The following is a 27561-nucleotide window of genomic DNA, read 5'->3' on the forward strand; positions in this document are numbered from 1 at the left end:
CTCTGCCTTTGCTGCAACAGCTCTGCCCATTCCAGAGCAGCAGGCAGTGACTATGAGCATTCTGAAGGTGAGGGATCCTGACTTGCCTGGCCATAGTGCTGCCTGTGGAACTTTATTGAATCAAGCTGTTAAAAACTCTTGCTTTTTGTTTGAGAGATCAGAGTCACCATTTCATTCTGGAATGCTGTTGGGCATATCACAGATATGCCAGTTCTATGTGTCCCCATGGTGTCCTTCAACATGTCATGAAAACCCTTCAAGCAGTTCTATCACCCACAACAATACAACAAAATTAAAGCGTGTTTTCATGTGTTTGTTTCCAAATATGCATTTCCCTTAGGAAATTGTGTATGGCTGACTGTTGCTTAATTCCAAAAAATATATATTTGTCTGGGCAACAACTGGAACATGATACTCAAACTTGCTGTAGGTAACTGAAATAATGGTAAGACATGAATACTGAAATAGCATTGTTTTATTTTATTTATCAGTCATAAACAATACAGACAGGCGGTGAAGGTTATGGGAAAGAGTGAGCCAGAAAAATCAGTGGTATAGTACAGATGGATAAAATATTACCTGTTTTCTTGTATGAGATAAATTTTCTGTGTGCCATAACAGTGTAACTGAACACTTTCCCATGATCCATTAGAAATATTAGACAAAACATAAGGGATAAAAAGAAAACAAGAATGATTTAGAATGAATTGAACTTAAGGAAATCGGGCTAGATTTCCCATGTAATTTTCTGCAACTATAAAGTTATGGTTTAAAAACACAAGAAAAAACTTATAGCAGACTGTCTGATTAATAAATTGCAATCAATTGCAATGCCTAATTACCTCCTTAGGAGGTTTGAAGAGATAGTAATGGATGAAGCATGCTTTTCTCTCAGCATGAGGGGAGCTGCCTAGAACAGCTTCAAGGCTTAAAATAAACAAACCTTTGCTACAAGTGAGAAAAGGACCAAAGCCTTAAATGAAAAATGTGCAGCTGATTTTCTTGTTTGAATCAGGCAAAGCCAAGAGCATGATGTTTGTGTAGAAATAATTGAAACAGTGGTTTAGAGAGAAATGTCTTCAAATTTCTCTCATAATCCCAGTAGAGTTTATTTTTCTGTACAATATATGGGAGTGGGGGGAAATTCGGGAGTGGAGTATTAGGGAGTCCTTCATGAAGTTTGATATATGCGGTAAGTGGCTTCTAGTTCCCTGTGGTATAGATGGAACTGTTCAAGGAGTCTAAGCTCACAGTCCCAGAGAAAATATCATCAGGTTTTTAACGTCATTCATTGTATGCTTGCTCTATAGGAAAAAAACCTCCAAGTTTATTCTCTCTTGTTAAATTCAACTGGCTTTACCAACACTTTCTCTTTTTTCTCCTTCCCAGCTCACCAAAAGGGGAAGTTCTGAGCTTGAGAATAAAACCCTACTTCCTGTGTGGTTTAAATTTACCTGTTTTGTTTTGGCTTTTCCGGCAGCTTTGGAGTAGATGTGGGCAGGTCTCTTGTGATTGACTCATTTGCAAACAGAGAAAACAGAAGTATCTGAGTGCTCTTTGGCACAGCAGTCCAGGGGGCAGCTGCTGGAGGCTGCTCTTGAATGCTATGTGTCTTCTGTATGAGACAGAGTTCAGTGAGGTGCAAGGTTTGAGCTTGGAAAAGGAAGGAATAAGAGGCTTATAAATTATAAGAGAAATCAGGGATGTAAGAAGAGTGAAAAAGCCAGGTTAGGAGGTTTGTAAAGGTGATAAAATTATGGGCTCAGTCAGAAGAGAAATGGGAACAGGAGAGAAGCAGTGCTTTGTGAGTAAATACAGCCTTGGTGTGCTCAGCTGTAGGCAGATTTGTTTTTTGTGTCTTCAGAAAGATTTGATGGAGTTAGAAAAAGTGCAGGGAATGGCAACTGAAATGTGAAAAGATGTGGACGCTCTCTTGTACGGAAACTAAAAAAAAAAGCTGGGACTCTGCAGTCTGGAGAAAAAATGTCTAAAACAGGGGACACAGCCAAGGTTTACAAAATCATGAAACTAAAGTGAATGAAAAACTGGCATTCATCAATCCCTTGGTGCTAGAACAAACATGGACTGGTGGCAGGTTGGTTTAAAACAAAGGATGTACTTTTTAATGAAGATGTTTGTGAATTTAATGGACTGTGTTGTCACGACAGGCTGAGGTGGCAGCTGAATGGTATTGGGCAGCTGATCTTCTGTTCTACAGTATCAGCAAGTAGGGGAAGGAATAGGACAAATTTCTTCTGTAAGAGAACTAAATTAGGGATTGCTCATTAAAGAGAACCTTGCAGCAACGTGTGCTCTAGATCCACCAAGGCAGCACGATGGGGTGCCAGGGAGCAGCAAGGCCGGGGGTCTGAAATAAATGGAAAAGCCTCTTGGTTCTCTTAATTACAAGACATTTATTGTAGGGCAATATCCAGAGTAGACCACAACACCGAGCAATGTCTTACTCAATAGGCCATTCCTTCTGTTCTTGTGTAAGAAAATGTGGCTTAATTTCTCATAAAAGGTTACCACGAACTGTGAAAGCTTTCTTGCCTAGTTAACTTTGAATGAGAGCATATATTTTGACACATCTGCTCCTTTAGAGCAGAGCCTGGGAACTGGATCTGTTTCAGATCCTTTTCTTTCAGTTCTAGTAAGTTATCTCCTTGCTTCCAAATTCTGAGTGCACCCTGATTTTTTTTTTTCTTAATTTTCTAAATTCCTTGAAAAATTCCACAAGAGTCCTTGCTGAATTTTTAATTATTTTTCAGCAAGCTGAATAATTCTGGCACATTAAATCTGCAGTGATAAGCATGGATTAAAACCATATTTAAAACATAAGAGACTATGCTTTTTCATCCTAACGGGGGTTCTCATGCCTGTACAAATCAGACCCCCTTTTCCTGCATCCAGTGCTAGCAGAAGATGTTGAAGTGACATTATATAAGGCAAAACATGCTGATAAAAAACAAAGAACACAATAAGTCAACTTGGGTTTTGAAGAAATTCTTATTTCAATGGAATAAAGATTCTAATCATTATTTACCCTGTGCAGATGGAGTATATGACTTGTATTTGCTTTTTCCCAGACAAAGATAGAAGTTAAAAAACACTAAAAACTCGAGCCACACATAGACATTGAATAATGGCAAGAGTTAAATATTTCCTGAAATCTGTATTGATGTCTCTGACAATGAATCACCTGTCTGCATCTTGCCATTTGAAAAGTTTTTGCTTTTCATAACAAACTTCTCCTTCAGCATTTTCTGTTTGCTCAGATACCAACCATTTAAACTTTCAGCCATTCATCAGGTTTGCCATGTTCACTCTATGAATGCTCAAGTGCACTTATTATGTAACTCCCCAAAAAAGCCTTTTGTAAGGATCTGTTAACAGATTACCTTTTTTTCCTGATACCTCTCACTGTCTTATCTTGTCAGAACAGCTTTACGCTCTTTTTGATAAGCTTCCTATTCAGGACACACAAAGGATCCTGCAAAGCTCTATATATTGCTTACATCGCAGCTTTCCCTGCCCCATTCTCTCTCTCTTCCAGAAGCTCCCTTTAAACCTTTCCCCTTACCCCTACTCACACTTTTTAATCTGAAATCTTGATTGGCAAAATATTCCAGCTAAAGAATTGATGGCTCTGTGCCCAGTTGTCATCTAATTCTTCTGTCTCCTCGCAGTGCTGTCCTCTGTCAGAAGGTCACACTTCTCCCAGCTCCTCTGCTGGTTGTAGTGAGAGGAAAGGAAGACAGAATGATTGTGGAGAAAGCTTCCTGGAAATAACTGCTCAATAAATGTAGCCAAGCACTACATTTATAGGAGAGGAGGAGGGAGTGTTGGATTTTATTGCTTCTTCTCAATAGAGACAACAGTAGGTTTGAGCTTTGATTTTTTTCTCATTTTTTTCTCCTTTTTTTTTTTTTTTCTACACCTCTTCACATTTAGTTTGGGCCAAAACTACATTTTCAGATTTTGCCAGTGTTGCTGTAGGTTTTGCTTCTTGCAAGGGAAGGGAAGAAAGTTTCCCCCCCTCGGATTTGCTTTTATCCCTTAAACTGGGGAGGTATTGTCTGACTGGGGAATTCAGCTGTGTCTCTACTTTCAGGAGCTGTGTTTCTATATCATGATGAAGTCTCTCGTGGCCAGTGTAAATAAAAAGTCACAAATTTATTTCACTTTCAACAGGCCTCCACATGGTATATTTTTTCTTCCCTCTCAACCCTAAATAAGAAAAACTTGTGTGGATAAAACAATTTGCTAGAAAAAGCAGCAAAACAATGCATGTTTCTGCCAAACTTGTGATGTCAGCAATCCGAGGCTGTGCAGGGAAATGTCTCCTGGCAGGCACCCAAGGAGTGCACCCTAAGGAAAACTCAGAAATGTTTTAACACCACACTTTTCAGATGATCAGTATGGGGCATCAAAGCTTAAAGCAGATATCTGTGTGCACTTGCACATGTATTCTGAATGCTGCTAAAATGAGCTCCCTTGTACTCATTCACATACTTCACTTTGTATTTAATTTTTGCAGAATATCTATTGCTTGTATTTCTAATAATAGTTTGTTTTCTACTCTTTTAATGGATACAAACTGTGAAATAAACCATGGACTTTGATCATTTGGTTTTTACTTTGCCAGAATTTGGAAACCAATTTATAAATATCTAAGCAGATGTTGGGAATTCTTGGAAAGAAAATAAAAAATTCATAACTTTCCAGGCTGCTTCTCATTTTATGAGAAGTAAAAGCAGAAGAAAAGGGCATATGCATTGATCCTAATTTCAAATAAACTTATAAGAGATATGGGGCAATGTAAAACTACATGCAAGGTATTTCTAGCAAAATTAAATATCAATATATTAGATGTTATAAGAATAAATATTTTAAAGCAGGCACAGATGCATTTAATCAAGACTAAAATATGAACAGAGGAGAAAATAACAAAATTTTAATGAGATCCTGGGAAACAGGTGGAAGAGAGGAGGTTGCTAAGGAGATAGTATAATTTTTGTCAAAAAAATTAACTGAAAATATTTTTTATTTATTCAATTCCACAGAAACAAAAAAAGCATTCAGCAGATATTAAAACTACTAATTGACTTTAAAACAAGATAGATGGCTGTAAAGAAAGGGCACAAATGGGAGGCAGTGGCTTTTCACAGGCACTGATGACACTGAGCTGCAATATGCAGTTTTCAGTGTTTCAAGAGACAACTGTTTGCAAGGAGCTGAAATGGGACAGATCCACACTGAGCAGAGGAAAAACAGACTTTATGGACACTTAAGTAATGAACTGCATTGAGGATGTTTAGGATGAGCTCAGTGAATTGTCACTGAATTCCTGTTGTGATGGATATGGCTATTAGCCTTGCCAGCTTAGGCAGGACTGAAAGTTTGCTGATGCCTGGAAATGCTGGAGAGCTAAACACCATGAAAACCAACAGTGACGCTCAGGATTGTGTGGGACTCTGAAAAACGATGACAGAAGATATTAAATGATCATTTAAGACTCTAAAGGGATCATTAAAAAGCAATAGAGATGCTAAATAGAACTTGGATTTCTGCCTCTCCTCTCTCTCCTATACCATGAGATGACAGAGGCATTTAAGGCCAGAAATTATAATGAACAGATGCTTTAAATTATACTTTTACAAAGATGTGTGAAGAAATAGATCTTCCCAATCCTAGTAATAGGAGCTACTTCACATCTACCCACACATCAAAACTGTGATTAACCCTGCACCACCCCAAACATCTTCCTTGTTCCAGCTGCCCCCACTTGCTGCGAAGCACGGGGTGGTGTTTGTTTTTTAAATAATAAAGGCACAAAAAGCATAAAGAAAGAGAGAGAATTCCATAAACTGCCATAACCTGTTGAAAAGATTGACTCTGAACTGAAAACACAGACAGCTCCTCCACCATCTGTTATACCTGGAGATATCTGGCATGTAGCTACAGCAGCGTCAGGTGGAAAAGCTACAGGAGACATTCTAAGGTCATAGGTATGATAAAAACAGAAAGACAGGATGCTGCGTAGGTGTTTGGTGCCAGAAATGGTTTCCTGATAAATACCAGTTTGAGGGGGGAGAAATGAAGGGACTCCCATAATGCTGAAAGGAAATAGAGGGATTAAGAAGGAAAAGGGAACTTGAGGCTCTGAGGTGACACAGGGACAGCTGCCAGCTGCCTGGATGTTGACAAGGGAGGCCGCTGATTCCTGCAATACAGACTGAGAGTTCTAAACAGCTTCCGTGAGGCATTTGTAGAAATTTAAAGGTCTATGAATCTCTGGGGACTTGGGCTTGGCATCTACTCATCAATGACATGCTACCAATTAATTTAGCCACAAGACAGCCAGTTTAATCTTTTGTCATTGAGTGGGCATCCTGAAAAAATTAACTATTCATATTCTCTCAGTCTGCTGCCATTTGAAGCAAGCTCTGTATTTGTTTAGAAAGCACTTGAACAAACACTGGCTTGCTTTACCTGTGTGCTTGAGTTTGGGATGTTGTTTACACAAACTTAGGGCCAGACCCCATCTTAGGGGTAAAGGATAAGGTCATCACTATATGCCTAATACTTGAAGATATTGAATTACATACATTACAATCTCTCAAAAGGAAAAAGAGGGCTTTATTTTAATAGTGAGTTCATCAAATGTTAAAATAATTCCTTTAAATTCAATAGTAGTAACAGAAGAAGGTGAATTCTGGAACATAAAGTAGAGGGAGAAGCATTGTAAAGCTGAATTAGAAAATATGAAAGACGGCAAGAGGGAGAGATTTATTTAGCTAGAGTATTTTTCTGACTAATAATTACATTTGAAAGGCCAAAGAACACACACTCCGTATGGTCTCTGTGATTGGAGAGGATATGAAAGTATTTGGAATTTGACTTGATGAGTAATTTCTAAATGCAAATCTGTAGTGGTAGAAGCTCTCAAATTAGAGTGAGGTCAGCTGGGCTCTACTAATTCACACCAACTGTGAAGCACATTCAAATTAGTTTCCATCAGCTGTGAACCTGGGTAAAAGCTCATTTTACTGGCAGAAATCTCTGTGGAAAGGACCCATAAGTCAGCAACAGACAGGTAGTAAGAAAACTGTTTTGATCTAGTTATGGCAGAATTGAAGGAACCTGGGCTTATTCCTGCAACCATGTAATGGTTAAGAAAATCCTCGAGAAGATTTAATGCATGATTATGCAAATTTTACTTTGGTTTACCAGAACAAATTTTCTTTCCATTCTGTCCTAAAGCACTTGATGGATGAAGCTGGACAAATTTTGCTTTAGTAATCAAGTAGTCTTCCTAGATTTGCTGCATTTTTTTTTCATTATACCAGAGTAATTTTCAAATATTTTTCTCTGAATGTGATATTTTTCTTAAATCTCTCCTTTTGTTGTTTGTGTGTTGCTCTTTGTAGGTTTAGGAACTCTGGAAAATACTCTTTCCTGTTCTAATATTGAGCACTGAATTACTTAACTTGCTGAATTAATGGTAAAGCAGTTTGATTCTGTAATACATATTACCTGATTTTTGTTCTGCTTTAAATCAGTTGACTCTTTCATATGAATATTTGTACAAATATGGGAATAAACAGCCAGATACCCTTACTGGCAGTAAAATCTGGTGGGGCTGTTTCTTGTGGAGGAAAATATCTGTAAGACACCTTCTGATTTGTTTCGATCCTATCTGTTCTCCCCTTTGTTCTGTGTAATAAAACTTGTATCTTTATTATGTAAATCTAAAATTACTGTGTGATATTACCTGAATTAGCTTTTATCCTGCTTAGGCCCTGATTTCATGTAGAGAAATGGGTAGGTTTTCTTCTGAACTCTCTGATGACAGAGGTCAAATCCAGAGTTTTGGGGTGATTGATTTGGATGGACTGAAGGTGCAGTGATTTGTAATCCAGCAATGACCTTCTCAGGTTTTTGCAGACATTTTCAGTTGTGGCTTAATGGCCATAACCATGCACTAGGAACAGCAGGGTGTGGGTTAATTTTACATTCATTTGACACCGTTGAAAATGGATTTTTATGTAATTAAGGATAAATATGCCACAGCAAAATAAATATCATAGTATTGACATCAGTGAGCCAGCTGGAACTCAACCCTCAATGCTTTGCTAATATTCTGTATAGGGAAGCTTGTTCAGATAAGCATTCCTCTTATCTCAGGCATCATCTAAGTGTTGTGTGAGTCACAAATTACCTACCCTCTTCTGGGGCTCCAAGGAGCTGCTATCTCTTGTTCTCATTGATTAAGACTAGGAGGAAGTCTTGGCATCACTGTCTGCATGAAAAGGGAAAGAGAAGAAAACACAAGCAGTTATTTCAGTTTGCAGAATGGAAGAATTTTGAAAAGATTTATGTAAAAGTGCAAACAGTAATAATCCAAAAGGAACCTCTGAACTTTTCACTCATAGCTGCTATATGTGGGTGTATACTTGAAGATTAAAGGCAACTGCTCCAATGTACTTTTTGCTTCATCACTTTCTTTCTTCTCTACTCAACTTTCTTACCTCATGCAGAAAAATGAAAACCCTGAAGTGCTTTTCATAAAAAAGGCCAGTCAGAACAGATCACAATTGCAGTGCAAGTAGTGTTTATTTAATTTGATTTTCACGTAGCCTTCATCATCTACTATCTTTTCCATTCTCATTTCCATCTGGAAGGCTGGGAAGGCAGCTGGCTTCCCAGCAGACACCAACTCCACAATTAGGGAGCTGGCATGCAGCTCCTGCTTCCCTGTTTGTGGAGCTTGTCTGCCTTGCTGGACCTCGTAGCACTCTTACCCAGTCTGATCCATGTGCACTGGGAAGCTGGCTGCACCTACCGGCCCTGGCTCAGGAACAGGAAGGGTTCAATATGCTCTGCAACAGCAGAGACATTGTGTATGACCAGGAATTAGCAAACATATGGACTGGGGTGATTTGAAGCCAGCTTGCTGGGTTTTCAGTACTCGTGTTGGGTATTTCTTTGGGGTGTGCTCAGGCTGTCTCATCAGCATGGCACAGCAAGGTTTTTCTTGTCCTGCTGACTGTAAATCAGAAACATCCTCCTGAAACTGTTCCTTGCACACCTTGCTGGTGAGAGGTTCCACACTGCCTGTAACCTGTGAGCAGCAGTAATCTTTGAGGCTACTTTTAGCCTGTTCTGTTGTTCTCATCCTCTCTGTTGCTTTAGGTTTGCATAACTCAGAAATAGTTGGGCTTTAGGTGTTGCTAAAGATGTTTCAGGTGTTCAAAGCCTCTTGAAAGTTTTACTGCATTTTTCTTGCTTCTCTGAGAACCAGCAGAGCATGATCTGTAGCTTCTTGTTCTGCTGTTGGCTTGCCTACAGGTTAGAGAATCAAAAATTTACTGCTTGAAATTAAGGGAGCTGCATGGTTTGAAATCTAGATGTGAGTAAACAAAACACAAGTGATAAGCTTAGATAACAGACACACCTGGAGTGCGACTGTATTATATAACACAGTATCTCCCAAGCCAAAAAATTTTCACAGAAATTGAGACAGAGGTTATTTTAGAAATTATAATTGTGCCTCTCATTGGAATTCCTAGTTCAGCAGTTTTATTTCTCTTTTCTAGCAGCCTATGTCCTTTCCTTTTCTCCTCCTGCTTTCCTGTGGTATTGCAGAGCTGTCCAGCACTCTGTCAAAGGCACCAGATTCAGATTTAGGGATTTCTCTTACTGACTGTGCTTCTCTCCCTCAGCCACATCCATCCCCACAAAATAGTTTGGAGATCCCATGGCTATCCACAATATCACCAGCCCTGTTACCTTTGTTATTGAACCAACTGAGATTTATCCAGTGTTCCAAGAGAGGAGCTCCCTACTCCATCACAGAGAGAGCATTTCCTTAGCCCTAAAAGTGTATCATGATGGAATCTGCCAGGTGATGATGTTAAAAGCTAAACCTTTTGGTTTTACTACATTTTTGACTCAATAACAATTGGGAGCTTCATGATTTTGCCACCTAGTAAATCCAAGACCAAATTTAGACTTTTTTTCCATCTTCACTTTCTGGAGGTTTACAAGAGTTATCTAAAGAGAATACAACATTTGTACACATCAGTTACTGACACCAGTTATTTTTATCTTTTGCTTTTCCCAGCAAACAAGGCTTGTTATCTTCCTTGCACAGAAAAGAGCTGCAGTCAGGGGAAAGAGCCACCTTGGAAAATTCAGGAGGTGCCAATCTGCATCTTCCAGCTGCCCTATAACCAGATAGGTCTGATCCAGGGATGGGTGACTGACTCCATCCTGCAGTGTTCAGCCTTGCCTCACTCACTGTCCTTCCAACTGTTTTACCTCTCCATAACAGGAGCATCTTTTGTTGGTTTGTTTTACAGTGAAGGGGGAGTAGAAAGAGGGAAGATAGCAAGTTGAGTCTAGAATCAAATCTCAGTTAATTTTGAGCACTAATAGAGACCATTATGCCACTAAGGCCAGCTACTCTTTAAACAGCGTAGGTGCAGATGGGGGTTTTGTGTTACAGCGGAAGTCCTCCTGTGCAGTGTTTAGTTTTCAGAGCATCTGATCTGTTTTCTTCATTTTCGACTCTGCAGAGCTAATCTACAGCTAAAATCTTAAAATAAATATTGTTTCATTTAATCATAGTGAGTAAGGTCAGAACCAGTTTCTGTGGCTATTTTATCACTTCTGGAAAGTGTAATGAAATGTAACATATCAAGAAAAACTTGTTAAAATTATTATATCCTTGGTGACAATTTTTCCAACTTATTTTTCTACACTTCCTGGAGCCAGGGGTCACCAGGTCATTCTCATTTGACCATGTGAGCAGGTCACACACCAAGGTGTTCTAATCTTTTTGTGCAGAAGCTGGTTTTAATCTCCTTCATGGCTGAGAAAGAGCTGGAGGGGGTTTGCCACATCCTTTCTGCAGACATGCTGTGTGTATCCTGCAAGTGGCATCCACCTGGTGTTAGGATCAGTCTGGTTAAGTTTCTGGCTGTTGCTGCCATCCTCCAGCTTTGATATTGCATCTGCTTAGCAAAAGGAGCACTCCAGGTGTTACTTGACTTCAGATTTTGTTACAAGGTTTTTTTCATTGTCCTGTTGCTAATTTGAATGTCTTGGCCACATTCCAATGCAAGTAATTACATTCTGTCTGTCTAATTTTCCCTGCAGTTCCCATTGCAGATGTTATTTGTCACTGCTTGCAAGAGTGACGCTGCTGTGGAGTTTCCAATGCATATATGGGTAATGGAGAAGAAAACTGTGAATGGAGTCCAAAAGGAGTTTGCCTTTCTCCCTTTGAGATTAAATATCATATTATCATATTAATAATCTGGTTTTGAGTGGGTAAAAAAAAAACTAACATATTTGGGTCTGATAAGAATGGTGCCAAAAATGGCCTACAGAAACTTTAGCTAGCAATGTGTTCTTTATATCAATTCTTTAATTACCACAAACAAGCTGGATGTAGAGTTATTACATTTGTGATCCAGACGTCCAAGATTTCAGATTCCTGTCTAGTTTAAACTGATAGGTCCCATTTAATTTGCCTTAGTGCAATTGCATTTATATCAGATAAGACCACAACTTTCTAGGACTCCACATTCAGTTTTCATGATCTCTGTAGCCTCTGCCCTTGAAGACCATGATCTCTAGGAATTAACTTTTATTTCACCAGCTGCATAGTAGAAATGGATTAATAACTATGTTTCAGCCATCACAGAGGTTCTTTTACATATATCTGGGTTCTGGTATGTGAAATAATTCAGGAAAAATTACCTTTAAGGTGATGTGGGAGATCAGTAGGCACAGAATATATCTTTAAACCTTTATGAATTTGTTGGGTTATCTTTCTTACTCGTGATTTTATATAATTTATCATGATAATGTTTAATATGGTCAACATTTATTATGATCTCTCTAAATTAGCTTGTTTTAAACAAATTATCTTTTTTGTCTAGATTAGTTTAATCTATACATGTCCTACAAGTGGTTAAATCTGAATAAGCAGACATCAGCAAGGTGTAGTATGGCTTCATGAAATTCTATTAAAGATGCTTCTCTAGAAGCTTCAGAACTTAGAATTTACTGCAAGCTTAAAAGCTTCAGCCTCTTGCACTAAACATGGTTTCATTCCTGTCGTTTCTTAAATTATTCTACCTGTCTAGATAAAGAAATAGACTGGTAAACCTTAAACATCTGTTTAGAAGAGGACAGAACAATTTTTAATTTTTTTTTCATATTTCTCCTTGAGAATGGAATATATTTTCACTTTTGCCATAAAAGCCATTTTATACCTCAGTGGCACAAGAACAGACCTGCTGGCTAATTGACCCTATGTTATATAAGGTCTGGGGGAAGACAAGGCATGTAGAAATTTGGCATAGACCAAAAAGAGTCCTGATCTGAGGGAGTCACTTTCCCACAGGTACTTGGGATGTTTTCTTAGTAGCTGAGTCCACACAGATCTTTCTGGAGTTAACATCCACCTGCTAAACAAAGCCAGGATACTTCATATCTTTTCACGTTATATTTCATTTAATACATGTTTTGGAATACTTTGGGTTACCTTTCTGACTCCTTAAAAATGGCACTTCTCCAGTAGTTATTTTTAATATCTGTTGTTCAGATAGCCTTTGGAAAAAAAAAAAACAAAACTGATATAACCACCAGAGTTATAGAAGTGTTACTGTATCCTGCTGTTTGCTTCTGTCTTTAAAAGATGTTTTTTCAGCAATACCATGTCAATAGCTAATTCGAACTACAGAGGGAAAGTGCCCAGTACATGAACTGTGCTGGTGTGTTCCTGTACCTTCTGCCAGAGCCAATGTCTCAGAAGGAAATATAGTACTTGCTGGCTTAAAGGCTTACAGGAGCAGCCTTGTGCTCCTTGCTTATGTAAGTACTTGCTGAGATACTTGTGATATAACCATTCTGCTTCCCAAGGCATTAGCTGTTCTGCTGAGGTGATATTGCATTACATTGTGGCATGGAATGTTTCTAAATAATAAAACCAATATAATTTTGGTAGTCTTCTCTTGGATATTAGACTGCTCTACAGGGTATTGATTAACATATGAGAGTGAAGCCCAACTGGTTGCTCAAGCTCCCCTTCTTTGCTGTTTTAAGCCAGATTGTTTATATCTGTAATTCAATGAAGAACTTGCATAAAATTAAATCCCTGTGCCTTATTAGTTTTCTCCTGCACCTGAAAGCCCTTGTGAGAAATGCTTTAATTAAAGAAGCATCACCATGGCTTTAGTCTCACTGGTTAAAACTTTAGAATTGACATGATATTCTTCCCTGCTCTGTAAAGAGAAAGGGAGAATAAAAAGTGCTGAGAGCGAGACAAGAAAATATTCTCTTCCTTTGTCAAAAATGATAGAACAGATTTGCAGCAAGTATTGCTTTGTACTTTTGCTCCTAAACATCCACTTTCATAAAGCACAGCTCATGTTATTGCAAACAGCTACTTTGAGAGTGAGGATATGTGGGTAGATGTTTGCCATTGTTGGGTTAGGAGATCTCACACCTTTCTGTGCCATTTGTATTATAACTGGAATAGTGCCCATAAAGTGTTTCTGTTCTCTGTAGCCATGGTTTGTGAGATTGATACAATTTAACTTTTGTCAAACAGGTTTACCACTCACTGGGTGAGCACAGTACTTCTGCATTAAATATTTTCCTCACTGTATAACACAACACAGCTGAATTCTACCCTGGAATAGCATCAGCATTCTGACTCAGTCCTGCAAAACCCCAGAAAGTCAAAAGTAGGACGAAAATTAGCGTCTGAAGTTTCAGTCTTTAACGCACGCCAGAGTGCAGCTAGATACTCTGAAGTGGGGCTGATGGCTTTGAGATGAGACACATCAGAGGGTTAACCAGGCTTTCAGATTTCTGCCCTATTCCAGCCAAGCCCTCAGGCTGGAGTCCTGCAGCAATGGAATGTCCAAGGCTGTTTTGACTGTGTAGATAACCAGCCACAGCTGACAGAGAAAGCTTCACTTTCTAGCTTACATCTTTTATTGCTCAGGGCTGATCAAATAAATACACAGATTATAGGTGGGAAATTATTCAAACTATTTTATTTATTAAGTGATCAACCCTGGTATGTTCCTAGCTTGAACAAGAGTCACAGTCATACCACCTCATCCTTGAGACTCAGAACAAGCACTTTGCTGTGGTGTATAAATGATGTGAGGCTGTGTCACTCCTGTGCTGTGTTCAGATCCTGGACCTCCCTGTTGGACCATCTTCCCTCTATTGCTGATCATGAGTTCACTGTAGCATTCCAACAGAGAGCTGTGCTGCAGCCGCAGTGTAGTGAATTAATATTTGCAAAATATATATGGTAGGGGCTAGCAGAATTGATGCTCCACAAATTTACTGTCACTCTTCAGCTTCTGTTTTTAAGGAACAATTACAGCTAAGGTACTTTCCAGTTATGTTCAAGAAGATAAAAATGCAAAAAAAACAAGGGGGGGGAAAAAACCTCACACCCAAACTGCTTCCCCCAACCTGTTTTACTATTTTTTTTTCTAATTAATTATATCCTAGTGAAAATTTTAACTGTAAAATTTCTTTCTGTCATAGCATCATTTAGACTTTCATTTGCTATTTTAACAATTTCCTCTATAAAAATTGTGTTTGTAGTTGTATTCTGGGACAAAGATCACTATATGATGGAAGAGGCAGTTTCCTTTCTTGGTAGAGTTGCTATGAGACTTTATTAATTACTGTTTGTAGATAAATCGGAAGTTGCAAACAGAAGCTGGTAGGGATCAGCAGGAAACTGTCATTTTTTGGTACTGTAGGAAATAAATCCTGGAAATACTGTTCTCTGCTTATCTTGCTATGGACAAGTTTGTGGGATTTGTCCCCTGAATGCTCCTGGAGCAGCAAAAGAAGTGTGTTCACTGAGGCTGCACTAAATGACAACAGTTATGAGCAATTGTCTTGAAATCATTCTCACAGGCCATAGCTTTCAGAAAGATATCATATTGCATTTCTTCAAAACAAAGAGCCCCAGTAATTATTTATCTTTATTTTACCAGGCTGGTTAAATGGTTCAGTGGCCTGATTCTGGGAGAACAAAGCCAATGGAATAGAAATGTAATCATATATTTGCACTACAGTTTGGCCATGCTCTGAGTTTCTAGAAAATTTAATGCCTGTTAAAAGCATCCATCCTGATGCATATGCAAACAGCTGTGGCTCTCTTATTGTTCTGAAAGGTCCTATTTGTCATGGTACTGTAAAAATATTCCAAAAAAACCCTAGACAAAGTTCTGCTCTCCAGTGCTCTGCTGGTGTTCCATCCATTCTCAAACTTGCTTGGCCATTATAGACCAATGGGTGTGACAAGAATACTCTGTTTTAAAGCTACATATAGTCAGTAGGTGTCTTTTTGAGAAATCAGTAGAAGCTAAAACTGTGCAAGTTCTGTCTCTGCTACAAAGGATTTTCTTTCTTAGTACAAATAGCAGAGTATTCAATGTGCAGATCTGATTAACTGCATTGACTGATGCAAGCAGGCAGCTCTATTCACATCCTAATCATTCACACAAGACTTCTCAGAACTCAGCCGGGGCTTATGTGAGCACATTCATTGATCTTTGATGGAGACCTCAGTTAAGAATTCTTGTTTGATTAGTAAAGGAAAATCATTGCTCCTGGCTTTTGAAAATCAAACTGAATATTCTACAGTAAGGATGACTTTACAATCCACCAGCTTAAAATGGTGAAAACTTCCAAGTTTTTATAGAAACTCACTAATTTGGAGATATTTATATGACAGGAGACTTCAGGATAGGCTGTCAGTTTTAAGAACCTGCTGTTCTTCCTACATCTTGCAGACTTCACCCATTTTCCAGAGCCAAATCTCCTTCAGAGTCCTCTCTTTTTTCCTTTCTCTCAAGCAATCTAATAATAGGGTTATCATTTCTCCAGGATTTTTTGGGAGGATGGGGCAGAGTCTTTTTTTTTTTTTGTTGGTTGGTTGGTTTTTTTCCTAGACTGTCTCTGCCTTCTTCCAGAAGTGTTTGGACATTGCTCTCAGACACATGGTGTTATTCTTGCGGGTATCCTGTACAGGGATAAAAGTTGGACTTGATGATCCCTGTGGGTCGCTTCCAGTTCAGGATATTCTATAGTTCTATGATTCTTATTTTGAAAAAAAAAAAATGGAGAGGTTTGTTCAGCTTTTCACACTGTAAAATGTATCTGTTGGGTTGGGTTTTTCTTCTTTTAAATACAATACTATTAATATAGTTCTGCCTAGTTAATGTCAGGGAGCAGAAATTTTTTGGTTATTACAGCATTAACTGGGTTCTTTTGTTATGAGTTAAATTCCCCAGGGCTCTGAGTAGACAATAACAAGTTAATGTGAGGAGGCCAACAGTCCCCAAAGTATTTGCTTCCACCCACCAGCTTTGGACAGAGAACTCCAGTGTAATATCATTAAAAAAAAAAAATTAAGAAAGCCCTTGGTGTAACATTCTTGCTGAAGCCCACACTGATCCTTCTGTGACATGCTGAAATGTGGGATAGCACAGCCTGCCCTTCTGTAGGGCCTCAGCAGCCACGCAGATCATAACCTCCCCTTTATCTCATTCCTTGGGCCAAGAACCAGAGAGAAGGAGCTGTCAAGCATTATTTGAGCTTGGCTTCAGGGGAATGGGGAATTCCAGGTGATGAATTGTTTGTAGCCACAAATAAGGACTTCAGTCCATTTAGCATCTTTTGCTTTGCTTGATAGCTAATAGATAGAACAGAGGCTAAAGATATCAAACTTCTCAGCTCCTCCTTTCTTCCCTCCCAGACACAACACACCACTTTATAAACAAGGGGAACCTTTGCAAAGTATCCTAAGTTTTATCTTTAGCTCAACTGTTCCTTCTGGGCCTCTCAGGGGAAAAAGAACTTTCTTCTTTTGTTATCTCTGAACAGCTAAGGAAGCTCTCTTCAGCCCTGCTTTGCTTTCACATTCTAATAAAGTAAATAAAGCAGGAATAACTTGTGAGTCTGAACCAAGTTTGTCTGCCCTTGCTAACTGTGGATCAAGGTTTCCCTTCAAACAGCATCTTTTCTTGCCAAGTGCATGCTCCAAGGAGGTAAGAAATTACTCTTGTTACCTTCTTATTTCTGTTTGTCCTGGTATTTAACTGTGGAAGTGCCAAGGCTGGTACTCTAAAATATGTGGATTTTTCCATGTCTAGAAAGGGCTTCCTTTCTTTTCAGGGTGCTCCAGGTCCCCCAGTTGGAACTGAACATGGAGCTTTATTTTGCATTTTGCAAAATGTTCTGGGTTTCCTTTTACTGCAACTTGGTGCAGCTGCTTAATTAACTGTTTCCAAAATCTAAGAAACTATCAATCTTCATCCCAGCAGGAACTGCATTAATGTTCTCAGCAATGAAAGGCAAACAAGATAGTGTGTCACAGCAGGATGCCTCTTTCTATAGGGACAGATATTTCACCACCTTATTAATAGCAAAGTTTTATGGGACTAGTATAAACATAGTTATGTAGAAAAGGGAAATGGTGTTTGTTAATTTATTTTTGAGGTAAATATTTATATTACTTAAAAATTTTCACAGATCAAAATCAATGATGGCATCCCTCATTCAAGGAAATTACTATCACAGAACACTGAGGATTTGAATTAGATCAGAAAGACAACACTTTCCAATCAAAATTTAAAATAGGCTGCAATGGTAGAAATATTGTTTGGGGGGTTTTAAATTAAAATATTACTAACACTTCCTCCCCAGACATGTAACTATTTGGACTAGTGGTATAAAATAAGAAGTCTTGAGGAAGACCTTAGTCATTACTTTTAAATCCAAATAAAGTACTTCAGTAATCTAATACTGTGAATCTTTTTAACAGTGTCAAAAAATCTTCCATTGTTTGTAGGTAAAACACCAAGTTCTTTTTTATTAGTATTATTATTTAATTCATAGGAGTCGGTATTCCATCAATTCCCCAAAAATATATTCTCTGGGGCAATTCTACTGTTTAAAAAAATGAAATAATATGCAAATACCTTCATAGGCTGTCATATTTTTGTGTTCAGTACAAACCTCTGTATTCTAAGGAAAATTTCTGCATTGTTTCAAGCTTCCAATGGTTTAAACCTCTGTAGCCAAATTTTAATCAACTTACTATTTAAAAGAAGATCAAAATTGGGCTGAGGTCCTCCCAGTTGACATGGTTGTTCAAAAATATCTGAGAAAATTTTCCAGAATATTAAGAATAGTCAGGGAAATTATGACAAAAAATGAATTGTTTTCTCTCCTATGGTGACAATTGTTTCCCTTAAGTTTACTTTTTCTAGACTTTTACATTTCATTTTCCGTAGACCTGATCCTTACCATTTTTGGGAATGATAAGGAGGGTACAAGGATCCCACTGTTAACTACAAATCTAATTTATTTGTATTCTCACTATTGCAGAGGAAAAAAAAAAATCAAGAGACTGTGACTCTTTACATCTTTTTTATTTCAGGCACCCCTGGCAATATGGAAATTCCCCTTTGCCCCTTTAGTGCAAGCATAAAGGCTGAAGTTTGGAAGGGCACTGTGTTTGTGGGATTGCCCATGGAGCAGCTGAACAATCCTTTCATTTTATGGTGGTGACACCTGAGGCACCTGGGGTGGGCAGCTGTCCAGCCTGCCCCAAGCTGCTGCCCTCAAACCACAGCCTGTGCTGCAAGCACTGCAGCCCTGTTCAAGCCACCAGAGCTTGGCATCTCTAAAAGTTGTGCCAGGATGGTTTCCTGTGCATAGTAGTACTTAAGGAAAAAGTATAGGGATTCTCCCTCTTCATTCCAGCAAGGAATCTGTTTTATCACTCATTTCTGTCATGTTAGAGGTTATCTCCAAGGTGAGTCTTTGCATATCTTACATTAAATAATATTTGCTGGTTAGCACCTAGAATCGATTTTGGGAAAGCCTTCTTTAGATTTCTTGATAAAGTATTAAATGGGAAGTGCTTTATTTTGGTTAGGCTACCTTTTTTTCTTTTTTGTGGGCTGTTTTTCATACATTGCAGTTTTATCACCCAGAGTACATTTGTATGGGTTTCAGGACATATCTAGCTTTCGGCTTACTGGTATTAACTCTGCCCTTTTGAATTCAATTGGAATTGGCTAAATGGATTAAGAAGTAAAAATCCTTACCTTAAAACCAGCTTAAGGCCAAGGAATGAAGATTCCTGATTCTGCTGGTTACCCCTGACACACTTGCTTGCCTTTAGCATTTCAACTACTCAAGATGAAAATCTTAGCAGGTGAGAAGCAGAGGCAGTTTGCTCACTATTTGCAGATTAGAAGCTTGATTTTCAAATTGCAGCTGTATAAGTTGTAAGCTGCAGAATGGTTAGGAAAAGCACAGTCTATAGATGACTTCTAAGCCTCTAAGCAGTTACAAATTCCCTGAACCAATTCTGATAACGAAAATCATTTCCTGTAGAGTAGTGATGTACACTGACTACATTTCACCTTGGCTTCTTACTGCAGACTGTAGTAACAAAGCAACTTTTTAATAAATTCAAATTAACCTAAGGCACACAAAAGTATGATTTAGTCTAGTCTCAAAGTGTCTCTCTTCATTCATATGTCGCAGGTGCTGTTTCACAACAAGCCACATGTTAATGATTTTTTTCCCAGTATTACCTTTGAGAAATGATGAAAATTATTAATAGAAACTTGCTGGGACAAAGTTATTGGACTGAGAGTAATAGGAAATTACCAGAGCTATTTTTTGTTTAATTTGTGCAGCAAGAATTTGTTGCAAGTTACTTTACTGAGATCTTGCCTTAAACATATGGATAATTAAGACTATTTTGTGCAAGTTTCAGTTCCCCTATCATTATGATGGTTATGATATAAAATAAGGGATTACCCAGAATTAACTTCCTGTTGCCATCTACTTGGCTAAGACCAGGAAACCAAGATATGATAGATCTTTTCAGTGGATGAAAAATCAGGTGATTAAAACTCATTTAAAAAAAAACACGAAAGCAAATTTGTAAGGCAGGAAACCAAAACATGGCTGTGGTTAGACAATATAAAATGATTTGGGGACCCTTCCACCCTGAATCAAAAATGCTGTGGCCACATGATGCAAAGCCCCAGTGTGGTGTGAGAGTGTTCTGCTCATTCAGATTGATTCAGGAATTGTGATGGGTTTATTTCATAGTGGCTAGCAATGTCAGACTTGGTATTCTCTGCCATTAGCATAAACTCTCCGTTGAGTATTCTATTCAACTTTATAGAAATCTCTCTAAATTTCTGTCAATTTTTAGAGAATAATGCATTTTTATGTTTCTTAAGCTCTTTGGATAGGACTGTGTGGTAGGAATACTATTATCTATAAAATGTTACAGGTTCAGCCTCTAAGCTACATAACATTCTGTTAAATTCCTTAAAGGCTCAGTGAAATGATTTCTGACTTAAAGCCCTATGAAAAGTAACAGAATATGGCATAGCAGCTTTAGAGGAATAAACTCCTCCAGGTTTGCTTCACATGAGAGTTTTGTGCTTTTATATTCTTTGGCCGTAATTGATTTTTTTCCAAGACTTTAGGAAAAAATAAACACCAAAATACCTGTTATAACAATGAGTTATCTCCACATGTCTGATATAGGGATGAATTTCTCCGTTCTATATATAAATAGTGTGCAGTTTTCTAGAATGCCTGCTTAAGTCATGTTGACATTATCCTATTGGCTTCATTGGACCCTGTAGGTGCATTCAGTTCTGCTGCAATGCCAGTGAAATGGACTCTTGGGGTTAATTTGGACAAAATAATTTGACCTTAAAGAGATTTCTAGAGAACAGTATTTCACCTTCACTCTCTGCCTTGGGAAAGAGTGGTTGAGCTTTAAATGACACTTTGAGATTGGTCCTTTTTCTCACCCCCTTATTATCTAAATAATCACTGCATATGATAAATTGATTGATAGTCACTGGGTTTAATCTACATGAGACTTTATGACACTTTGAAGAACTTGATTTTATTTAAATATAGAAAGCTTCTTTCTATATTTCTATTTATTTATGGTAGGTTTTAGTGTTTATCTGAAGTGTTATTTCAGGCATGAATGATTTCTCCTTCTTACTTGCTTTGGTGCCTACATTTATATCAATATATTTGTTACTGAGCAGTCATGTCTCTGACTGTGAAGGCTTTGCTGTCAACAACTTGCTGCTCTGAGAGCGATCCAATTTGTTTCCATTATAGATGATGGCACAGCCAAACAGGAATTTGGTTTTCTGTTCGCATACAATGCACAGGGTACAGGAGTGACAAAGTCTGAAGGAAAATGTAAGGACTTGGCTGCAAGCAGAAGAACTTTTCCCAATGTGTGTGTAGCCTTTGTTTCCTGAACTTGCAGGGACAGAGCATCCCTGGGGTTTTATGGTGGTTTGCAGCGTCCCCAGTCTGTGAGATAGAGAGAATGAATGTGCAACAATGGTCTTGTGTCCAAACTGAACTGAACCACTGATGCCTGCTTATCTCAGGAATGGATTTATTAGATGTTATTTCCTTGATTTTAAGCAATTATAAAAGGGGGAAAACAAGTAACTGAGAAATGCTGAAAGACAGTGAAACATATTCTAATGATTTTCTGACCTTTACCTTGTAATACAGCTTCTGTAGATCTCAGAGCTTTAAATGTGTGGGTCTAAAAGTAAAAATTAATTATTCTTCTTCACCATTTTTAACACTATAGATTAGCAGGAAAAATTACTGAGGTAATTTGAGTGTGTTGACATATCAATTTCAGGTAGTTAGTGTGAATTCCAGTTTCTCTGAGTTCATTTCACTCTTTCAAAGCATTTAAAAAGTTTATTTGGTAATGATTTTTTTCATTCTTAATTAGTGGAGTTCAAAATCTCTGTAGTTCATTCCTTCAAATTCTCAGGCTAACTAACATGTTCATTGCCATGTGATTGAGCTCAGCTTGAAAGAAAACGCAAAAGCACTAAGTTGTGCTCCTTTGAGAGAAATCATTCCAAATGATGTGATACTTAGAATCATATCTTGATGCTCAAAACCACTCCAAAAAGTTAGAACCCAAGTGTTTAAAATCTCATATTTTCACTAGGCTTTGTGTTCTTTCAGGGAGTATCTGCCCTGATTGTGGAATCCCCCACACATAAAACATGGTTATTGCTTTTTAAATGGCACTGATCCAGCAGCCATGTGAACAGGACACACATTGTCATACATCCACACATGAAATTGTGCATTTAGTCTGCCAGGACTATTCTTCCAACCTGCTCTTGCTGACTCTCATCACATATCTGATTCCACACATTTCTTTTCACTCAATCTCTGATAATTCTATGTTTTCAGAGCTATGAAGAGTTTTTTTTCTTACATTTGACAAGTTTCCAAAGAGGTCATTACTATAAGAGAAGACAAGAACCTGGACTGTTGGACTCTTTCCAAAACTGTGCTTTACTTGAACAAGTCATTTGTTCGCTCTTCAGCTTCCTCTAAAATGAGCATAACTTTTGTTAACATTGCAGAGAATGTCAGAAGAATTCTATAAGCTCTATATGAGCTCTTTGTGCAAAAACTCACAGCACAAAGAAATTGTATCTGAATGCTGAAAACTGACTTCTGTCCAGTTTTTAGCACTATATGATTCTTTGATTGATCTATAGTAATGCAATTTCTTTTGATGGAATAGAAATCGTTGAATGGAAATTATTTTAGAAAGATCAGAGCTACTTTTGCTGGGACCAATTACCCATTAAAGGGGAAAAACCAGCAATAAAGGCAAACCCAGAAGTCAGTGGATTATTTACTTTTAATCTGTCTGATTAGTCTATGAAAAATATTTTGGTTTGGGGTTGGATTTATTTTTTGTTTTAGGTGGGTTTGTTGGGGTTTTTTTTGGTTATTTTTCATAAAAATGTGATGTAACACTCTACTTTCTTCAATTGCTGTTTGAAAAATATTGGATGAAAATTTGCTTGCCCTCTGTTCCTTCAGGCACAAATTATGTTTTGTCAAAGCAGACATTTGCAGTGTCTTGAAGAATTGTTTCTCAGGCCAAGTTCCTCTTCATGCTCTTCTACGTTTGCAGAATGAAAAGACGATGTTTTACTTTAACAGCATTGGCAAATCTGTTACAGAGATGATGAATTCTCTTCAGCAGCCATCAGTGTAAATTGATGTAAATCAACTCCTTGAAGGAGGCAGGGCAGTTAATTTCAATAGAAGTGCAAAGTTAAATGAAACCAAACAATCTTTATTTATGCAATGATTTAAATTGGCTTATTGGCAAAAGCCTGTATTTGTAGTTATCACAGTTGCTGTTATAAAAAAAAATTATGCTGGCTTTTGTGCATATCAAGGCTCATTAAAATCAAAAAGAAAAATTAAGCAGGAATCTATAATGTCCCTTTAGAGAATTTCCAAATTGCAGGAAGATTGAGAGCTGGGCTTTATCTAGGACTCCTTGATAGGATATTTTCAGAGTTTTTAAGCTTATATATTATATTAGTAGCTATATTCAATTTTCAGTGGATCTGAAAGTAAACTGTCTTTAACAAAACGCTTCTCTGAAAATTCAGATCTTTGGTTTCTGTTTCTGCTTTCTTTCACCTGGCTTCTGCTTCCTCTGGGAAGTTCAGTTTTATTCTGACATCAAATCCCTGGTAGTTCTCTAGAGTTTGTACACAGCTTGTTAATACACTCAGTCTAGGACTGTGGTGTACACAGCAGCACCAAACCAATTTTGGTTTTGGGTGGTCATTCCAGTCTGATCTGGATCCCTGAGGGATCCATAAATATGGTCTCTTTTCATGTATGTGATGATGTCAGGGTTTTCCTCCTCTATTATTCTGTGGAAGCCAAATGAAATTATAGACACTTCCCAGCTTCTGCACTGAGCTACATTTGCAGGCCATGCTTAAAGTTCTGTCAGGAGTTTATACCAAAACAAATTTTATTACAAGAATACTGTAGTTCTTTCTGTATATCAGAGATATGAAGCTTTAAGCTTCATGGGTTTAGACTTCTGAGATGGGATTATTAACTTTTTAATAATTTGGTCCTCGATTTCCATTTTCTTTTTAGAAACTGTAGTTCATTATGTTTGTCTTAAATTGCTTCCTGCATTAGTTTTAATCTGCCATTGATGTTGGATATTTAAATTAAAAATCTGCCAACTTTCAACTATAATCAAAACTAGATATCTTTTTAAGGTTTGGGTAATTTATAGAGCAGGTAATTACATTTAACATTTTGAAGTTCTTTTAGGTTATCTTTTGGAAGAGGTTATACCTTCAGTGTGCATACTAACAAGCAACTTAAATGATTCATAATTCATAATAAACCAGCTCTAGCCTACTCAGGATTTCTGGTACTGATTTGCTCAAGTTTGTGAGCTGAGAATACACAGATCAAACCTTTGCTTGTAGCTCCTCTTTCCCCACCAGTGATGGTTAGCAGAGTGATGTTGCTTCTTATCCTGCTTGCTTGAGCTCTCTATATTTAATTTCCACAGCACTGCCAAGGGAAGCTAAAGGCTGTTTAGAGGACTGGGGTAGGTCTATTTGTTTCCATCTACTAATTTGTTCTGTCCTGTTAGTTTTCTTTATCTTTCCTGAGTATTTGGCAGGGAGCAGACATGAATTTGACTGTGTTCTGTTGAACAGCCGCTACTGCCTCAAGCTGTTTCAGCAACTCACCTTGCCAAAACACTTCCTCTTTCCAGTTTTCTGTCCTTGAAGAAGGAAGGAGATATGAGGCACAAATTGTCCCCTGAGAGTTACTTTGGGGCTAGCTGGATTGGTATCACAAGGTGAAATAGTTTCAGCATCCTGAAGCGGGGCAGAAAATGTTGAGAAATAATTAAACAAAAAATATCCTGCAAACTTACATAAGCTCAACCAAAATGGTTTTGGTTTCTATTACTGCTGTCTCATCAGTGAATCTTTAAATTGCAAAGTGTTGCTTGAAACAGAAATTTATTTAAATAGGAACCATATCCTAACATGCTGCCTTTAGTTTTGATTTAGTAACTGTACTATGCTTAGAAATTTATCACAACTGATTTTACCTTGCTACCTGTTTCTATCTGAAAAGTTCTCAAAAGTTTTTTTTAAAAAGTCAGAAAATACTCAATCTACCCTTAGTAGCTGGAATTCTTCCACATGTTGGTAACTTTATAACAATAACTATATAAATAACTATTTACTTTACCACCTGTCAATGTCTTGGACTTGTTTGAAAATCTTCTGTTTAAATATTATCATCTTGCCCCCCAGACCACAAAATCCTGGTTTGCAGGGAGAGCTAAATTGTTTCATACAGGTTAAGATTTAGGAATTTCACAAATGCAATGGAAAATCTACAGTTATTTGAAACTATAAAATAATATATTTTATATGTGGAGTTTCTGAATCATATTTTCCCACCCTGTCCTGCAAAGAGAGAGCTCTGTCCAAAGCATGTCTGCTATGACCCCATGAGAGCCTCATTCCTCCTGCTGTGTAATTTTTGACGTGCTGTCTAATGTGGGAGACACTTTAATGAGATCTGATAATTAATTCAAACTCAACTGCTGAAAATGAACAATTGGTAATTAAGTGAATGTGATGTGATGACTAATTAGTTGATGTAACAAATAGCCAAAATGCAGTTAATTTTTTTAAGCAAATATATGAATTGTTTGAGAAAATGGTTTGTAATACAAGCAACAAGACTTTGCTCTATTATTTTTAATTGCAATCTCAGCTTACTCAAGAATGACTTGCAATGTTCCTAAGGGAGCCTTCAAGGTCAGACTCCATCAAAAGGTAGATTAAGTCTATCATTACATGTTTGGCCACAGAGATAAAAACAGCCAGCTTTTTCCACCTCAGTTACTCTATAGTTGTTCTCAAATTTAGAGTTTATTCCCTATGCACAGCATGGAGTTGCAAGCCATTAAGAGAATTCAGTCTTTCCTTGTAACAAACCATTATGGATTTATTTAAAAGTTTAATCATGTTCCATCTCTTATCCCAGTTTCCATAATTTTATCTTATACAGGCAAAAAAGTGCATCAACGACATAATGACTAGCACTCCACTAGTAAGAAAGCATTATTTGAATGGTAGTCACTGTGCATGTAACAGAGGGTGTTGTTGGGCAGCTTCTGCTGGCTGTTTGTGAGCAGCATTTGATTGGAAATGCAGCCCTGGAGCAGGAGGTGCTGCCTTTGCTGGCAGCTCTGCCCAGGGGCACTTTGGGGACCTGGGGTACCCCTGAGCACAGGCTGGCTGAGAGCTGCTGCTGCTGGGGTTGTGGATACTGATGTGCAAGCAAGGCCTGTAATGGGAGTCGAATTAACTCACCCACAGAAAAAAAACTCATTCATTTTCCTCCACTGAAACAACCGTGTGGTTCTAGGGAGGAAAATGAAACTGCTAGTGATAGGTTACATTTTGCATTCAGTGAAATTAAATTCTCTCTGTTTCAATGTAAAAACAGTTAGGGATATACTGGGTTATGTTGCAATAACCATTCTCAGTGTTTTGCTAAAAGAAAAGGATTGGAAACTGTTTTCCTAGGGACTCTGAAGCATAGAGTAAATGAAGTCTCAGCTTCTTGTATGAAACAGGAGAATTCATCATCTTTTGGGGTTTTCCTTTGGTTATTGGTTTGTTTGGGGTTTTTTGTCTTTCCCCAATATTTGTAGAGCACAGACTAACAAACCAAGCATGGCACAAGTTTCATGTGTATATTATAGCACAGCTGAATAGCCTGGAACCTTAGGAATGCCCCTTCCTTAAAACTGGAGATGCTGGTGCACCTCTAAAAGGCAAACCCCAGCTCATAAATGTGATGGTGTTCCTCATATTCCGAGAGGGGAATCTTTTCAAGTGAGCACAAGATAGGATCAGAATCTAGACAGTAAGAACCCTGTGTGATAGCAGAGACTTCAAAACAGAGCACAGCCTTTCTGGTAGCAGCATGCATTTTTCATCTAGATGCTCAGGGAGAAAAATGTCTGGTGGCAGAGCATTTTTGGTTAATAATGAAAGTGGAGAGGTTTTCACTTGCATCTCTTGTAGGAAAAGAAACAATTCAGAATTGAAAGGGATAAATGCTGAAGAAAAATGCCTTAATTAACAGACTTGGTTGTTATGTTGTTTCATGGGGTGTGAACTATCCATTTCTTTGCTGTGTATTTTTATTGCTGTTATTGCTCAGGAACCCACCACATTATGCTTTCTGTCTTGTTACTTGATTAGACTTAAGGTTTAGTGGAGCTAATTGTTCTAATTAAAGGAGTGATTCTGTTAAAAACTGGCCCAGCTTATAAAATGATACCAATTGCAAACCTGAATGGAGGAAGGATCCCCTCAGCCTGACCATCTGCCTCTCTGCAGAAGTCAAACCCACATAAAGCACTGCAGTGTTTTAGTCTGGTGTTCACCCTTCCCCAAACAACTGGATCTCTAAAATGTGTTCTGTCTGAAAAATAGACCAGAAATGTCTGTTACATCTGGGGCTAAAGCACACAGGGCTTGGAGGGGCATGTGGGGCCACACTGCT

The 27561-nt window shown here is 38.0% G+C and overlaps 1 protein-coding gene across 2 annotated transcripts in view; it reads left to right on the top strand.

Annotated features, from left to right (window-relative positions):
• The window catches only part of ATP10B (ATPase phospholipid transporting 10B (putative)), a 183358-nt gene that overhangs the window by 28090 nt on the left and 127707 nt on the right, over positions 1 to 27561 (top strand). Inside the window, exon 1 of one of the 2 annotated variants that reach the window (XM_085073468.1) lies at positions 17017 to 17108. The exons of the other annotated variant lie outside the window; for it this stretch is intronic. The gene's annotated coding sequence lies outside the window, so the exon portion shown is untranslated. Of the gene's footprint in view, positions 1 to 17016; positions 17109 to 27561 lie in introns of those variants that run through there. 2 annotated transcript variants of the gene reach the window in all.

Source organism: Lichenostomus cassidix, chromosome 13, assembly GCF_008360975.1.
Source record: "Lichenostomus cassidix isolate B80296 chromosome 13, HeHo_3.0, whole genome shotgun sequence".
In the NCBI taxonomy this organism is placed as follows: domain Eukaryota; kingdom Metazoa; phylum Chordata; class Aves; order Passeriformes; family Meliphagidae; genus Lichenostomus; species Lichenostomus cassidix.